Below are 16,979 nucleotides of genomic sequence, written 5' to 3' on the forward strand. Positions count from 1 at the left end.
GGGTAGACTCTGGGAGTTGGTGATGGACAGGGAGGCCTGGCGTGCTGTGGTTCATGGGGTCACAAAGAGTAGGACATGACTGAGCGACTGAACTGAACTGAATAAAGGCATGGGGTTTCCTTGATGGCTCAGTGCTAAAGAATGCCTGCCAATGCAGGAGACGCAGGTTTGATCCCTGGGTCATGAAGATCCACTGGAGAAGGAAATGGCAACCTGAGTTTAGTATTCTTGCGTGGGAAATCCCATGGACTGAGGAGCTGGCAGGCTACAGTTCTCTGGGGTCGCAGAGAGTTGAACATGACCTAGAGCCTAAACAACAACAAAGAAGGGCATAAATTGAAATGGTGGTGGTGAGAATGAAAGAGTAAAATTAAACAAGAACATGAAAATACATGTGTATGTGGTGAAAAAAGAGAAAGAGAAGCTAAGATTAACTCTGCAGTTTTAAATTGGCAGGAAGCTTGAGTGATAAAAGTTGGGAAAACCATAAGGGCTGCATATAGGGTATAAATATTGACTTGAATGCTGTGACTCATTGGCAGCAATGGAGTGTCTAGATGGGAAGGCCCCGTGAAGACTGAAGCCATGGGAATGGATAAAATTGCCCAAAGAAAGGCTGTCAGAATAATAATAAGACAAATACAAGATCTTGGACAATTCTTATTTTCTGAGTTGGGAAGAATAAAGAAGTAAAAAATAGGGAATATAAGAGTTATTAGAGAAATATTAGACATACTAACTGGAAGAAAGAGAAAAAACAGGAGTGTTTGAGGAATGGCATTGTACAAGTTCATTACAATGTTCACAAGCTGACTCTGTGCCTAACCTCTCTAATCTGCACACAAATAATATTTTATGGAATAAATGCCATTATTATTCCCATTTACAGATGAGAGAACTGAGGTCCAGAGAGATTAAGTAATTTGCTACTTTTCTTGAGAACACATAGTTAGCTAGTGGCAAAGTCTTGATTTGAATCTAATCTCTTTAGCTCTAGAACTCAAGTTTTTATTTCACATTGCAATAAAAGAGAAGCAGAAAATTACATTGTTTTGGAAAGCAGTAAACAGTTTAATAAGAGAAAGATTTTCAATCATTAAATAATTTCAAAATCAAGTCACATTAACTGAGACTTTGTAACCTTATGTTTGATAATCACCAAATTGACTTCAGGCTTCCTCTGCAACAGATGTAAGAAAGAGAATAAGTGAATGATAATGGGAATATTTTGAAATGTAGGGTAAAGTGTTCATATCAGATATTTTATAAGGTTCCTCAACCCTGTCCCCTCTTATCTCCACTAGAAGCTTACACATTAATCATTCCCCTCCCTATACACTCCTTTCTTAAGTATTCAACTTTGGCAAAATCTCTTTGATACTGAAACATTCTCTTGCAGTTCTAGTATCCACTTCATGATCTCCCAGACTTGCTTTAATCCCCTTACTGTTGGGAGTAGTATTCAAAACTCAAACGTATATCAAATTCTTCCCCTTCTCCTATCATTTTGAATTGTTGGGGCAAGGGAGGTGGGCTCCATTGAAAAAATGAGTGAGTATTATGAATAGAAGTCTTTTAGTGAAAGAGTAGAACTTTATGGACAAGTTGAGTTCATTCACCGTAGAAAAGAGGATGTGCCAAGAAAATGAAGAAAATTTTATGGGGAACAGTGTACTACATACTGGGATACTTGCCCTTGAGTAGAAATTAGGGACAGAAGAGGTAAAGAGGACAGAATTTGCTGTAGAGGAAAGTTCATGTTAATTGGGGGACTCAAGAGGGGCCATATACATATATATGTATATGTATATAAAGAATAGACAGAGATTGCAGTTGAAATATTTACATGTTAGTAACACTTTCTCAAACTCCTACCAAGCAGTGATCCTATAGCTCTAATAAGGGGAGACTGAAGAAAGAGACCCTTGAACAAAGCCAGGGATGCAGGACACCAGGAATATGTGAACTTGAAAAACATACATTATGGATTTTCTTGTTATATAGAATCACAATTTTCTTAATAATACTTAAAGGCTCATTTTTCAACCACAAAACTTTCTCCTTCCACCTCTTCCTACTGTTCATTCAGTTTATTTATTTCATTGAATGGTACCAAGCTCAGTGTTTATTTAAGCTTGATGTTCTAAGACATCTACTTCAGAGTTAGAGACAATAAAATGTCTGGTTTCTGCTGTCCCAACCCCAAAAGAAAATAGTGTGAACAATGATTCATCCTTTCTTTGCAGTGGCAATTTTCAGAGAATAATATGTATTTAAAATATCCATCTTAAGTGTGTGAACATTCCCCTTGAAATCCTGCTTTAGTTATTCAATCTTCTCAATATATTCCACTCCTCTAAATAAAATGCAAAGGTAAATTTTACATTAGCACTTCATATTTCAAACCAAAGTTAACCTAAGAATGCATTTTTGAACATACATGAAAAGAATATCAGAATTTGCTACATTTTTTTTTAGAACAAATCGATTAAACAAGCAAAAATATGCAAAGCTTTAATGTTAGCAATATATTAGCAAATTAAGAATTATCTCAAGAAAGAGAAAAGCCAAAGAACAAACATCAATACAATTTTCAAAAGCTACATTAAAAACTATTTCAGTATTAGAAGAAAAAAAAATTATATCAAGACAATGATGAAAATGAACAAAAATGCCTTTTTATAGCAACTATCTCCCTAGAGTAATGGGATAAAAATTCAGTTTTGAACCAACCATATTAAAGTATTTCAGAGGGTATGGTAATTTATGGCTTTATTTTGCTTTAGTTTAACATTGCATAAACACAAACTGTAACTTTGCTAAAACATAGATCCTAAATTTACAATTTTATTAATTGAAACTGAAGCATATTTACTCAGGCTAATGCTATAAAATATGCCCTGGAGCAAGACACTGCTTGTAAAATTTGTTTCAAGCCTTGTCTGTCTACGTAGTTTCTTCAAGAGTAAAGAAATTCTAAGATTTTCTTTATTTCTTCTACTGGAGTGTTAGATACACATTGTTGCTTTGCCTGTAACTTCTCTAACGATTGGTAACACTCACAAAATCTGAGAATCTAACACCTTAATCATTCCTCTTGAAGAAATCTTTGCAACTCCCCATGTTGCACAGTTATAATTTAGGGAAAAAATAAAATCAAATAAAGTGAGTAGAATAATATTAAGTTGCAAATACATTGCAAATCTGTTGTAGTATCTTCTTTTTCTGACATGTATAGTTCAAGGAAAAACAATATCATAGAGCCTTTTTTTTTTTTTTAAAGCAGTAATCTATGGGTTTTAGATTTTGAAAGGAATTGAGAAGAAATGAAAGGGAGTGGTTTTTGTAAGAAATGCTTGACACTGGAATAATAAAGGGCTGGTTGAAGTTGAAAAATCTTAGAATGCCACTGGGATGTTTCTGTGAATACAGAAATACTGGAGAAACATAGTTTTATGGACTCTAAACCAGGGGTCCCCAACCCCTGGTAGTGATGAATGTTCTGTTAAGAACTGGGCTTAAGCAGGAGGTGAGTGGTGATCAGTGAGTGAAGCTTCTTCATTCACATTACCGCCTGAGCTCTTCCTCCCATCAGGTCAGTGGCAGCATTAGATTCTCCTAAGTGCCTGAACCCTACTGTGAAATGCACATGCAAGGGATCTAGGTTGCATGCTCCTTATGAGAATCTAATGCCTAATGATCTGAGGTGAACCTGAGGTGATGATGCTAGCATTGGGGAGCAGATGCAAATACAGTTTATCATTAGCAGAGAGGTTTGACTGCACAGAGACCATGATAAATCCACTGCTTGCAGACTCATATCAAAACCCTATTAGTAAAAAAAAAAAAAAAACCTATTAGTGAGTGGCAAGTGGCAATTGTTAAATTATTTAATTATATATTGCAATGTAATAATAATAAAAATAAAGTACACAATAAATGCAATGCACTCAAATCATCCTAAAACCAGCCCCACTCCGATCCATGGAAAAACAGCCTTCCACAAAACCAGTCCCTGGTTCTAAAAATTGTTGGGGACCACTGCTCTATAGCATCCTATGCTATAAAGCATAGGATGGGAGTCAATTTTGTTCATTAGGGCACCTAGCACAGAATGTGGCATTAAGCAGAGACTTGATAAAGACCCAGTTAAATCTTCCTCTCTAGCTAAACCTTACAGAGTTCAGTTTAGTTCAGTTGCTCATTTGTATCTGACTTTGCGATCCCGTGAACTGCAGCACACCAGGCCTCCCCGTCCCGGAGTTTACAGAATTTTACAACTCCTGGAGTTTACAGAATTTGATTGTGATGTGTCTTCAGTTCTCACTCTTCATGTTGGGCTTCCTTAGGCTCTAGCCAAAGCCTTCTACTCTTTGCTACCGACACAGTCTAATTTCCATGTCTTAGATACCACCTCTATGATCCCATTCCCAGTGTGTTTCCACGCACTTCTACATTCACCTTCGTAGTTGACATTTATACTCACAAAACTAAGGAAACCTCAGCCTAATATGATTAAAATAGAGGTACCAGTTATTTATGGTTGAGATAAAATTTATTTGTATTTCAGAATAAAAAAGTAAAAGCTAATATTTATCCTTTCTTTTTTTTTTTTAGACAAAATCTGTTCTGGACTTTGGCCTGGGGCTGTTTCTGGGATGTATGTAGTGAGGCTCAGTCACACCAGTTCTATTTCACTCTTGGTTCCTTCCCCTGTTACCATCATCTTCTGTCACTGAAGTTCAAGTCCTTCACTTGCTCATTACTGATATGAGAAATACTAACTGGAGTTTTGGTAGGAAGAAAAGGAAATGCTAAGAGAAAATCTAATGAAACTAGAAAGGAGAATTACTCTGACCACCTATGTGTATATCTGTATCTGTATATGCATGTGTTTGTGTGTGTGTGTATATAAGATAAAGATACATATGTATGTGGTATATAAGCATGCGTGTGTTTCAGTGATATTATTGGGACTCAATAATTTAACTGCTAAAATAATTTTCTATGCCCAGAGTGGGTACCTATTTGCATTTGTTTTCACAATTATTTCTATAATTGGTTCTACAAATAAATATAGAAATAGCTGGCTTATTCCTACCTTCTATTTAGTACGGATATACAGAGAAGGCAATAATACATATTTAATTTATTCCTCACTTCATTTTTTAACAAATCATATGATCACAATATTGGAATGATATCTAGTTTAGTATTCTGTTCCTGTACTCAAACACTGGGGTTCTTTCATAGAAAATAGATACCCTTTATGAGAATTAAATGGTCAAATATAGAGAGGTAGATGCTAATTGTAAATGCTATTTGAATAAATTTGCATATGAAAGATCTTCAGAAAACTTCTTTTAAGCCATAAAAAGCACATAGGTGCATGTTCTATCCATAAACCACTTTATTTGGAATTATTCCAATTTCATACTTACGCCAGCAACTCTAGAGTCAAAACAAAATTTCTGAAGTTTTTGATAGGATCTTTTGTCTTCTTCATCAGTTGGTTATACATTTAGTAAGTTATCTTTTTTTTTTTTTTACATTTAGTAAGTTATCTATCTTATCTGGAAGGATTCCTATATTTTGTGGATGCCATTCTCAGGACCTAATCAAAATGCAGAAGAAAGAGAGAGGGAAATGGAAAATACATTTGGAAAAAAAAAGAAATATAGAAAATATGGATCAATAAAAGTAGTGAATTAATTACATGAACATGTTAGAAATAATAGGTCATTGAAAATATAATTTGCTACTAGAATTAGAAGTTTTGATTTGTCCTGTTCTTTGGCAATTCCAGTCATGTGAAAGAAAATATTTGTTTAAATATCCCTGGCACAGATATCAATTAAACATTCCCTAATAAACATTTCTTTTAATGGGATTTTCTTTGCTAAATTTTGGTTGCCTTTTGAGTGAAATAGGAGACTACCATCAGATCATTGTTCTCAGGAAGCTGTTTGTCCCTATAGTCCCTAGTCCAGCTATGTTTGCATTACATCTGGCACAGAAGAACAATGCAACAGTAAATTCCAGGCTGCTTACCAAAGACGTTTCTTTAAAATTATGTGTATATATATAAAATATATAATATATATTGTATTTATATATATTTTATACTATATCACAATATTTTATTACTATATATAATATTATATATTCTAATAATATATATTATATTATATATAAAATATATTATATATAATTATATATTATATGTTATTTATATATAATTATAATATATAATATACTTATATATTTTATATATAATATAAAATATATATATATATAAAATATATATATTTGGCTGAACTGAATCTTTGTTGCCGCATGGACTGTTTTCTGGTTGCAGAGAGTGGGGTGTACTCTCTAGTTATGGTGTGCGTGCTGCTCATTGGGTGGCTTCTCTTGTTTTGAAGCATGGGCCCTAGGGCACTTGAGCTTCAGGAGTTGTATTGTGAGGGCTCATTTGTTGTGGGTTTGGGGCTCTAGAGCATAGGTTCAGTAGTTGTAGTACATGGGCTTAGTTGTTCCTCAGCATATGGGTTCTTCCTGGATCAGGGTTTGAACCTGTGTCTCCTGCATTGGTAGATGGATTTCTCATTGCTGAGCCACCGGGGAAGCCCACCACTGACATTTCTCGGTTTCTTTGTCTACTGGTGATGGCCCTAACCAATCAGTGTGTAAAGTCCACACTCTTACTTTGTAAGAAAATCAAAGTCATGGTTGACAGATATTAATAATTATATCTAAACTCAATTAAATGAAATTTTTATTAATAATATTAACATTATCAATATTTCTAAAGTTGCTTCCATAATGATATCTGATTTACTCATGTTAAAACACTTTGGTAACTTTGACTCTTATAGGGGACCGTGTCTACCATTGACCTGGTATAGACTCAGACTATCAATACATGTTCTATTACTGAGTGTTATTCTACTTTAGGAGCTTTGCTGAACCACAAATTTAAATATATATATATATATATATATACACACACACACACACACACACACATATATTTCTTAATTATGTGTTATACCACTGTTCTTCCTGTGAGAACTGTACAGGGTTGAAATAACACATAATTCTGAAGATGAAATAGCACATTCTAGATTTAGGTACAAATAATCTAATATAATTCTTCCTCTCACCAAATTAAGAAACGTTGCTCTTATTTGGGGAGAAGGAAATGGCAACCCACTCCAGTATTCTTGCTTGCAGAATCCCGTGGCCAGGGGAGCCTGGCGGCTGCTGTCCATAGGGTTGCACAGAGTCAGACATGACTGAAGCAGCTTAGCATGCATGCATTGGAGAAGGAAATGACAACCCACTCCAGTGTTCCTGTCTAGAGAATCCCAAGGACAGGGGAGCCTGGTGGGCTGCCGTCTATGGGACCACACAGAGTCAGACACGACTGAAACGACTTAGCAGCAGCAACAGCAGCAGCAGGTCTTATTTTAAATATCCACATTAAAATATTTACATTGTAATGATAACCCTATATGCAAAAGAGAAAAAGAGACACGGATGTACAGAACAGACTTTGGGACTCTGTGGAAGAAGGCGAGGGTGGGATGTTTTGAGAAAGCAGCATTGAAACAAGTATACTATCAAGGGTGAAACAGATCACCAGCCCAGGTTGGATGCATGAGACAAGTGCTCAGGGCTGGTGCACTGGGAAGACCCAGAGGGATGGGATGGAGAGGGAGGTGGGAGGGGGGATCGGGATGGGGAACACATGTAAATCCATGGCTGATTCATGTCAATGTATGGCAAAAACCACTACAATATTGTAAAGTAATTAGCCTCCAACTAATAAAAATAAATGGGAAAAAAAAAGTAAAAAAAAATAATAAAATATTTATGTTGATAATTTAAAGTTTACTTACTCAATATTTTTCTGGATATTTAATATATGAAAGCAATAAGAAAATTGTTAATAGGACAGATAGGTAGCCAAGTTATAATCATCTAGGAAGGAAAAAAAAAAAAAAAAACCTGATAGGAACAGTTGCATGGAATTTTTGTCAACATTTTGAAGCCGAAAGTGATTATGGATCCAGAAGGAAAATAAAGAACAAGACATTGTGAATGTGTAGAAGTGAAGTTGCTCAGTTGTGTGCGACTCTTTGCAATTCCATGGACTATAGCTTAACCAGGCTCCACCGTCCATGAAATTTTCCAGGCGAGAGTACTGGAGTGGGTTGCCATTTCCTTCTCCAAGGAATCTTCCTGACCCGCAGATAGAACCTGAGTCTCCCACCTTGCAGGCAGACGCTTTACCCTCTTGGCCACCAGGGAGGCCCCTGCAATTACACAATCTGATCTGACATAATTAACTTGGCCAGGAGTAAAAAATTGCCCACAAAGTAATGTTGTCATTTCATTCTACGTAAAGAGATTTTTTTTTTTTTTTCTCTAAGAATCTGCTACTAATGTCAGTGTTGCTGCAGGGGTCACCATGTTAATGGTTCAAGGCAAATGTGTCGCTGTTCTTTAAAATACTAATTTCAAACATATACTGTGCTAATAGAGGTCCAGTAGTATTATCACCTTTCTGTACAAAATTCAAACCTTCAAATAAGATGTATTTAAATTTTAAAAAAGAGAAAATATTCCCATATGGTACAAAAAGAATTTAACAACTTGCCTAAAATGTCATTTATCAATAGAGGAAATTTCCTTCAAGTTCAATTCCTTAATTTGTTTTTTCATGAAACTGAAGTGTTTAATTCATAATGGTATCACTATTCCTTCAAAATTAAAACTTTATTAGAAGAAACAGGTGCAATACGACTAGTCTTTTAAATGATGGGAGATGGCCATAAATTACAAAATATGGTGGGAACACTTAGATTAATTCCTTCTTGGGGCATTAAGACAAGCTTCATGGAGGAGATGCTAATTGAAGTGGAACTGAAGAATGAGTAGAAAGAATATTGAGGCAGAGGAAAAGGGAAAAATTAAAATATTGTTAAAGAAAACATTTATGTTTAAGATAGGGTGTGAAGATAAGACACAAGCGTCTGTGACAGATAAACTCGGAAAAGAGAATGAGGGTGCATTGAAGAGTTTGGGGGGAAATTTTTAGGTATAATAGGAGCAACTGGGACACTGGGACAAATACTTTAGCTTTTTTTGTTGTTGTTCTGTATGACAATAAAGAGGATTTTTGAGCTCAGCAAAGGGATTTATATGGCAGTCTCAGAGCTGTATATTAGGATGTGTGTCATGACTGTATTCATGCCAGAACTAAGGTTGTATTATTCAATAGACTCTATTTCTGCCTACTTTTAAATGTGTATACCAGAAGAAAACATTGTGAAATATACTTATGCCAGTATGCATATGCAAAAGATATTGAAAACAAGCAATTATCTAATTTGGATGCAGAATAGTAGAGATGCAATGCTTTCATCTAAAATAACTAAATGATTTAGATTAGACAAGGTATTTTCATTGCTTATTTAATTTTGATTCTGTAGATAAATTCACAATATGTGTTTTAAGACAATTTGAATGTTTTTGGCAGTTTTTATGATTGCAATATCAAAATATGTTTTTGTTGTTTCAGATGATGGTGCCTGTCAATTAACTAAACTACTGTGGTAAGTTGGTTTTTTTTCTTTTCAAATCTACAGTGAATGTTTTTTATTCTAAATTTCAAAAGGATTTATGTCCATATAAAACCTATAAAAATGTAAGCACTTAAATGGACTGAAAGGCATGTTCTGGAGTGGGCTACATTGTTTTTTCCAGGGATGTAACCCTTTCCTTTTTCCTTCTGATTGGAGCCAAAATTGGAACTCAAAGAACCTCTTGTACACTTATACCAGGAGCCTGGGAAAGGCTACTATTTTCCAAATGTTTTCCATTTCACTTTTGCCATCTGTTTGCCCAGGATGATCCTGAGAAAACATGCTAATATTCATGCTCTCAAAGGCAATACAATGTCTTTTAAAGACATAATTTTTAAGAGAAACTTAAAATTATATAGAAATTTGATAAGAACCAGATGTTTCTTTTTTTTCCCCCTATATTTCATGGAGGTGTTAATGAGCTTAGTCATGATATGCAAGCTGATTCTCATTTTTTCAGTTTCATAGCTGATTAAATCCAACTTTGTTTTAGTTGAATCATTGTATTGGAAAGTAGAATTTTTCTTTGTTACAAATGTACTGTGGCTCCTGTTGGGAATTTCTCCTGGGTGATGCTATATGTGGTAGAAGGAAACATGGTACTAAATGTTGTGCAAAATAATAGTAAAATGTAGGCTACAGTGGTGTGCTCCCAAGAAAGAAAAGTTAGAGGTTTTCTCTGCACTATATTAGATTTTTTAAGATGTTTTGTTTCTTCTGTTCTTTTCCAATTAAAGCAAAGAATTTAGTTTTCAATTGCATTATGTCAGTGGAGAGGTTTCTTTTCATAGACACTTCACTTATTTGCACTCTCATTCAAAATTTCTCAAATTAGAAAAGTAGTAAGTACACTGTTACTGTCTAAATATTTAGAAGGAATACTATAGTGTTTCTATTGAAAATGAAGCAATCATTACTGCACAGATAATTTTTTTGTTTTTGCTACTATTCTTAAAAGATGTAAATACTGAAAAAGAATTAATACCTTAACTTCCATAATTGCCTTGGATTATTATGATTGTTCATTGAAAACTAAGATGAGTGGGTGTGGTTTGAATCAATCTAATTCATCTCTAAGAAATTGGTACCCTTTTATTTCTATCTTGGAAGAACAAACTCAATATGTTTGTGTGTTTTTACAATACCGAGGAGCTGGTATTTTCATGGACTGTCTGCACTGTCAGACTTATAAGAAGATTTTGCATCAGGTCATTACCTATTTTACTTCTTTGAGAGTTTATTAGTTTAGAGTTGATGGAAAAGTTTCACTATTTTTTTTTCTCTTCTTAAATTGCAATGAAGAAAAAAAATAATAAAAGAGAACTTTTGTATCACATCCTGCCCCTACCCATAGACTCGATTTCTTGGTAAATTAAGACTTAGTCAAAGAGCCAAGTGGTTGGGAGGGGGATAATAAGAAGTTTGGAGTTGCAGGAAAAGTTTACAAAGATTTTGGATAAAAAAGAGCAATGGGCAACTGTGTGGGATGCTATATGGGGTGGGATTTAGGGAAGAACAAATATTGGAGGAAAAAATTTGTGAGTCCTACTGTATGATATATCAATGTCTCTCAAACTTGGTTGTGCCTAGGAACCACTTGGGCTATCTTGTTAAAATGTAGCTTCTAATCCAGTAGATCTATACTAAAGCTCAAAAATTTGCATTTCTATAAGTTCCCAGGTAATGCAAAAGCTGCCAGTTCAAGAACTAGCAACTATTGTATAAAGAATTCTCTTTGTTTACTCCCTATTCAAGAATTTCAGTCAAAACATTACTTTTCAAGTATTTGATTTGGATTTATTAGTGCTCTTCTTTCACTGTTTAAAGATCAATTTTAAGATTACAGGGGGAAAATGCCAGTTTTTAGTTCAGTCACACACAAAGAGAACTGGATCTTGCTTGCTCCCAAGGTCTACTTTCCCTCTCACTAACTGGTTAATCCACAGTAAACTGTGAAGGATTAAAGAAAGTCAATTTGTTTGAGTTGAATAGTTTTCAAGTGCATGAGGTGTAAGATTTTATCCAAAAAAGGCATTTCTAAAAATATTGAAGTATATTCAGAGACAATCATATCATCATCCTGCAATAGTAAAATTATAAAAAGCAACAATGGTCATGGGGGTTGGAGTCCTAACCATAAAGTAACTAAGCATTACCATCATTGCCGTGCTTAAAAGCATTTGACTTTTTGTATTGAAAGCATAGTACTGTGTCCTATTGATACTATGGAAGTTATGTATCTAGTTAAGTTTACTCAGATTCCAAGGAGATTATCAAGAAGGCAGGATAGAAATCAGACTAGGCAGGGTGGGTCAAGAAACCCTGAATAATAAGCCAAGAGTTCCTTGTCCAGTGGTGTAAAAAAATCTAAAGGAATTTCTGGAACCAGGATTTCCCTAAGAGCCTAGAGAAGGCCATGGAAGGAGAAGTAGTAAAATCAGTCTGAAATTTCATGCTCTCTTTCCTTGAGATGAGTGTGTCTCCACCCAAACTACATGTTATACCCACCCAAGAATTTAAGGAAAAAAAAACAGTTACCTACTGGGCCCACTCAGAGTCTCTTGGGTGGCACCTGGCATCCAAAGGTTAATGCTCTGGCTTCCTAGTGATTCTATGGGGAACTGGAATGGAAAACCATGGCCCTGTGATCAGGACTTGAAATTTGCATTTTTGACACACAGTAGATGTTACAGCTCCATGAACCACACTTTGAGCAGGAAGGGCCTGTTGTTTCTGTTGTTGTTTAGTAACTGAGTTGACTAACAACAACCCCTTTGCAACCCCATGGACTGTAGCCCACCGGGCCCCTCTGTCTGTGGGATTTCCCAGGCAAGAATACTGGAATAAGTTGCTATTTCCTTCTCCATGGGATCTTCCCCACCCAGGGATCAAACCCACACCTCCTGCATTGACAGGAGGATCCCTTACCACTGAATCACCAGGGAATACCAGCAAAGGCCTACCAACCCCGTAAGTTTTCCCTCATATTTCAGGAGAATCGGTATCACTTAGGAGTACTTACCTTCTCTCTAAGTATGAGGGGAGAGAAGGAAGAAGTAGAAAGAAGAGAAGACAGATCGAAATTGTACATGGTGGGCCCTGGGTAGAATATTCAACTCCCAACCTGACTGGATTTGAAGAGCAATAGAAACATCCCTGTACTCCAAAGAATGTAATCAGATCATAGGGCGTCTGAATTTGCATTTTTAAAATTAATCTGATTTTAATGCTTCCCTCGCCTGACTATGCAAATATTATCCTTTGGTACAATTGTTATAAACAGAGGGTTGAGAGAGAAGACTGAAGCAGGCAGGAATCTGAATTTTATTAATCATCCCAGATGTTTCTAATCAGGAATAGAGCTTGGAAGTCATTGTTTTAGACCACACAGTACATTCTTTCCTGGCCTTTATTCAATATGTATAAATATTCCTCTTGTCGGGTTAATATTTTATTTTATGTCCTTATATGCAAAGTGCACAACAAAATCTATTCCTTTGTGAAAATTCCTTTTTCTTGGGAGACACAGGCTCTTTTTTTTTTTTTTTTTTAGAATAGCCAGAATTTTTTTAAAAGACTTCATATTCATGACAAGAAGACAAAAATTCAAATAGGACTATTACATTTACTTTTAGTGATTTTGCCAAATCTCTTTTGTAAACTAATGAAATAATGTGAAGGGCTACCTAAGTTATTTTCATTACTTTGCATTATCATTGACCTTAAAAAAAGAAGTTTTGCCTGTATATGAGGCAATAAAAATGTCTCAGTTAAAAAGGATTGATTTTCATTATAGACCAGAGACACAAGGGCATCATGAAAGCATTAGATATCAGTAAAGTTTTCTGGCAGTGTTCATATGGGCGTTGGTGTTAGTGGTGATGATTGTTGTAATGGTGATGATGGTTGAGGTGATAAAACTGATGATAAAAATTATTGTTCATTGGGTTCCCCTTGTGACTCAGCTGGTAAAGAATCTGCCTGCCATGTGGGAGACCTGGGTTCGATCCCTGAGTTAGGATAATCCCCTGGAGAAGGGAAAGGCTACCCACTCCAGTATTCTGGCATAGAGAATTCCACGGACTGTATAGTTCATGGGGTTGCAAAGAATTGTACGTGACTGAGCGACTTTGACTAAGCACTTATTAATGGCTCAAGTATTACACTAAATTACTTATATTTATTACTTTGTTCTATAACACAGTCCTACGAAGTACTTCAATTATTACCTGTAATGTAGAGCTGAAAGATATAAGAATTAGAAAGCTTAAACAGCTAACCAAATTTGCATGGCTAGATAAGTAATGGAACCTGAATTTGATCCAAGATATATCAATTATCTATTTTTGTATAACAAACTACCCTAAATCTCAGTGACTTAAAATAACTATTTGATAGTCATCATGATTCTGTAGGTTTACTGGGCAGTTATTCTGCTCCACCTGAAGTTGGCTGGGGCTACTTAGGTGTCTACATTCAAGTAGAAGCTTAACTGGTGGTCTCAATTCTTCATGTGTCCCCTTTTCCTACATGATGAGTCATTCTCCACAGCTCTCCACAGTAGAATAGCTTAAACTTTCACATATCACGCAGTTCAGTTCCAGGCAGTGCTCCAGGGAACAGGCCCCGTGGCAAGGGCCTCACTGTGCAGCTTGCTTGCTAATACCTCATTGGTCAAAATAAAGTCCAAACTCAAAGTCAGTGTGGGAAGGAATAAAACCAGCACACAAATACCTAGAGGCATGGTTCAGTCTCCCATACCAGACATGGCTGACTCTAAGACCCCTTGTGTTTTAATTACTACAGCATGTTCTCTTCCAGGAGATAATGAAAGTGAACATTGGAAGGAAACAGACCATATAGTATTATTGAAGAGTCACTATAGATAGACTTGATCTGAGTTTAAACCAACAGTAATGAGTATGTTTAAGTATTTGAGAGGAAATTTATTATATATACACCATTCAATATTGAACTGGATGACAGGGTTCAAAGTTCAAGAATTCAGAACACTTGAAAGGATCTCTCTGTAGTCTGACTACCAAGATAAATCAATATGTAGTTGGCAAAATTGTGAATATTCCCACACTGGATTTCTACTCTTGTTTTAATATAGAATCTGCTTGTTACAAGTACATATCTGCATTTGGGTAAACAGTATGAGAAACAGCGATGATGTTTAATGTCTATTTAGGTTACTAAATTGGATCTTAGTTGGATTTTCAAGGCTGATCCCAAAAGCATGTGGAAAAGACCTGCATCTGAAAGATTCAAATGGCAGGAGACACCTGCTGTTAACAATGACCCATCTGTAATATAGAGCAACCTCTTTTTTTTTTTTTTCATTTATTTTTGTTAGTTGGAGGCTAATTACTTTACAATATTGTAGTGGTTTTTGTCATGCATTGACATGAATCAGCCATGTAGAGCAACCTCTTAATATGAGTTTGTGAATAATTTTGGATTTTGAACGGGCTTGTGTCCTAATGGGCTTCAGAATAAATTAGTTGGAAAATAGGCTTCCTGCTTATCTAGAACTTTATTATTGTGGTCATCAGTTTTCCCAGCCTCTAATGTATCATATCACCCTCACTTAGGGCCTTACTAGAATCTTGATTGTCCAGCAAATCCATAATAATATAGAGAGTTTTGCCTCACTGCTTTCAAGCTATTTTGTTCTTGTTGTTTAGAAGCTCCATAGAGAGCTTCTGTCTATAGGACTACAAATTTGGTACTTTTTACCAGCTCTAAATTTTCTCTAATGCCTAAGAGTAGTTGGATCAACAGCCTACTCCTGTCATTTAGAGACTAACAATGTGGAAAACTGAGTGAACTCATTATGGTCACCACTCAAGGCTTCTCCCTGTGAACTAAAATCTTCTTTAAATTTTGAAATAACTTCTAAATAAGAAGGCAAAAAGCAAAAGTGTGTGTGAAAAAACATGTTTTTTTAATTTTTTTTCTTGGCACAAAATGCAAGTATAGTAGCATTCTCCTCTGTCAGGAGTGGAACCAGGATCCATTCCCATATTCTTCAAGGAGTTCTGTCATACTAGTGAATAAAAACTGAATCCATCTTGCTATAAATGGAAGATAACTAACACCCTAATATATTAAACAGAGATTTCTAAGTTGCACCAACAAAATAATTGGGTGCATGTACAAACGAGGATTCACATGTACAGAATTCAAACTTTGTGTATGCAAAACAGATAATTGTGCAATCAACTAGGTGCCTTTGATTAAAATTATTGTATATGCAAATTCACTACTTGCTGAAGCAGTTGTATTTTGGCACATGCATACATAATTTGTGATTTAAGGTAGTTTGATGGCAGAAATAGTCTTACCTATTGGATCTTATGTTTTAAGTATTAACCAAATACTACCTTTTTCTTTTTTTATTCCATTTTTGGTAATCATTTTACTATCATTTTGAAGATGACATTTCTCCTGTATCAATAACATTTTAACAAATATGAAATTATATGGATTTAAAAATCAATTAGAGCATTTAGTGCAGTCTCTTATTTAGGCTTATTGTACACCTTAATGGTGCATTTTAGCTTATAAAAAAGATATTTTCATAAGCACCATCTTGCAACCAATACTACCTTATTACAAATCTCATGTTGTTGTAAAAAACAATAGCAAAATATACTGACCCTTGCATATTATATGTCAGACACTTACATTTCACAGCCAGCCTGGGATGAAGATTTACCACATTTTAAGGATGAGAAAACTGAGACAAAGATCATGTGATTCTGCTAGGGTCATGAAGCAGCTACATGGAAAAGCTAGGAAATTCAGAATGTGGTCAGAGTGTGGCTGCTGTCCTTCTTAGAAGCAGCACAAACTCTGATTCAGTTGCTCCTTTCAGACAGTTGTAACTGTTCGCTAAGTTGTAATGAGACCTGTTTGTATAGGAAGTATCTCTTCTTGCTCTTCTCTCTCTCTTCTTGTCTTTTCTCCCACTTTCTTTCATCTTTCATCTGTCCCTTAAAGGCGGGATCTAAGACACTAGAAGACAGGTTCGAGAGCCTGAAGAACTGGAGGATGAAATCTCCCATTGATGGTTGTGGGCCAGTGTTTCAAGGAGCTCGGAATTCATTTCCCTGTGTCTCTTGATCACCATATTAAAAGCAAAATCTAAGCACACGGTATTCCAGTTTCACACGGTCTTGGCTGAAAACCCTCCAACTGCTCTTCATCTCACTCAGGTTGAAAGCTGAAGTTCTTACTATGGACTTCAAGGTTACTCATGCTCTGGCCTGCTCTCAGACCTGGTCTTCTATCTCCATCCCCCACTGTCACTTGTTCAGT

The sequence above is a fragment of the Cervus elaphus genome, chromosome 29 (genome assembly GCF_910594005.1).
Source record: "Cervus elaphus chromosome 29, mCerEla1.1, whole genome shotgun sequence".
Lineage (NCBI taxonomy): Eukaryota > Metazoa > Chordata > Mammalia > Artiodactyla > Cervidae > Cervus > Cervus elaphus.